Source organism: Carlito syrichta, unplaced genomic scaffold, assembly GCF_000164805.1.
Source record: "Carlito syrichta isolate Samal-C Ts95f unplaced genomic scaffold, Tarsius_syrichta-2.0.1 Scaffold309276, whole genome shotgun sequence".
NCBI classification, from domain to species: Eukaryota; Metazoa; Chordata; class Mammalia; order Primates; family Tarsiidae; genus Carlito; species Carlito syrichta.
Genome location: NW_007253372.1, coordinates 2,811,145 through 2,813,394, shown reverse-complemented (window position 1 = coordinate 2,813,394; position 2,250 = coordinate 2,811,145). Strand labels below are relative to the sequence as shown.

Here is a 2,250-nt window from a genome sequence, read left to right as displayed (position 1 = left end):
TCTAAGGAAGCCCTGCGCTGGGGATTAGGTGTAGCAACCCCCCTTCCAAACCCCGTTTCCTCTTCCTTTCCTGGTGCTGCCCGGGCCTGTCCCTTCTCTTCCTTGACAGCCCAGAGTCCTAACAGCATGACTGAGATTCACGGAACCTCACAGAAGCTGTGCATCTCAGAACCCACGAAGGCCTTCTTGCCTTTTCTTTCCTTTTCCAGCCTTACCTCTTCCTTGGGTGTTATCCTTTTTCTCCAGGAAGAGAACTGGCTCCTCTTAGCAGATACCAGGGTGGCAAGGACTGGACATTTTCTGGTACTTGACTCCCCAGCACTCAATTCCTGCAGTCATGGCCAAAAAGGGGCCTCCTCAGGTAGCTGGCTGGCCCGCAAGTGTGAGTGACACACCCATGTTTTCCCACACTGGTGTCCACTATGGCAGCCAGGAGCCACCATCCAATTCGGCTGCTTCCCACTGAAATGTAAAATCAACACCAGAATTCTAAAACCCGAAACAGCAACAACAGAAAGCATCTCAAATATCACCTACAGAATGTTTATATTGTTTGTATGTTGAGATAATATTTGGGATATATCGGGTTAGATGCAGTATATTTTAAGATCACTTTTCCTGTTTCCTTTTTTTTTTTTTCATTTGGAAACTAGAAAATTTGAGGTTACGTTTGTGCTCTCATTACGTGTCTATTAGACGAACTGGTCTAAGATGAAACACCAGCCATCCTAGCTCTGGAACCACAATGCCACCGCTTTAGCCTTCTTGAAATAGCTCCACCCTTTCCTACTTGGGCTCAGCAGAATGGCGCCCACAAAGAAGGGTGGCAGATGAAGAAGGGCCATTCTGCCATCACTGAGGTGGTGACCTGAGAATACACCATGAACGTTCACAAGTGCAACCACAGAGTGGACTTCAAGAAGCGTGCGCCTTGGACACTTAAAGAGATCCAAAAATTTGCCATGAAGGAGAAGAGGGATCCAGATGTGCTCATTGATACCAGGCTCAACAAAGCTGTCTGGGCCAAAGGACTAAGGAATGTCCCAAACTGTATCGGTGTGACTGTCCAGAAAACATCATGAAGATGAAGACTCATCAAACAAGCTTTATACTTTGGTTACTTGTGTACCTGTTACCACTTTAAAAAATCTTACAGTCAAGGTGAATGAGAACTAATTATTGATCGTCAAGTACATCAAATCAAAGTTACACAACTGAAGAAAAAAGAAAAGATCCAGAATGCAGCCAACCTTAAGGCTGATCCCTCAAGTGGTGATTTCTACCCATACAATCAAGATGAGATTACGAGGAAAATGTTTTTTTTAAAAGTCCTTTTAACTACTTGTATCATAGGTATCTGGGTACTGTGTTATTTTCGGCTTTAATCGCTATTGGTGTGGTAGCCTCCCCAAGAAACATGTTTATGACTCTGGCTGTTACTAGGCCACTATTAATAATAACCATAGTAATCATCTGTTCAGCCAGACTAAGTGAAATATGCCACAAGAGTGAAATACGCACCCATGAACTCAGGACACTGGAGTATGTGTTTGGAAAATTAGCTCTTCTGGAAACTAAATGACACCTTGAAGTCATGAAAGAGTTCATGGGCTGGACAACGTTTTCCTCAACTCCAGGTAGGTGTGCATAGGCACTCATGAATGCAGATAAAAACTGCTCTAAATCTGTCTAAAAAACCCCATCCCTTTGGTTGTATTAAAAATGATTCCAGGCCATTGTCTTGTTAAACTCTGTTGTGTCCATGTGGCTCTTTGAGCTATGGCCGCCGTGTTTCCTAGCTTTGGCCCCCTCCCCTACCTTGGGGGAGGGAGTGAATCTCCTCTCTTTAATTTATTTTCTAAATAAACTATATTTTCCAATCTAAAAAAAAACATGGCTCCAGTGTATCATGCCTTCTAATGCTGACGTGGCTGAAAACCCACCTGTGTGGCTCACGTCTCTGTGGCATTTCCTCCCAGAGAGTTGGGCAGGAACTCCAGGTCGTGGCCTTTGCTATTGGAGGAGTCCCCTACCGGTCACTCAGTCTTCAGATCGCCTTGTCTCCCATCCCTCCTGTTCTTCTTGAAGTGTGGAGGATTCCATGTGACTGCACTACTCAGAAACTTCCTGCGAGTCTCTATGGGCTGAAGGATAGAGCCCAGCTTCCTAGGACTGGCAGCCTCATTAGTAGACCCCTAGTTCCTTCTCTCACTTTATTTCCCATCACTCCACACATGGTTCAACCCAGGT

At 45.0% G+C, this 2,250-nt stretch overlaps 1 pseudogene; it reads left to right on the top strand.

Moving 5' to 3' along the window:
- Nucleotides 1–786: 786 nt before the first annotated feature.
- Nucleotides 787–1,176, top strand: LOC110596460 (annotated as a pseudogene).
- Nucleotides 1,177–2,250: the final 1,074 nt, after the last annotated feature.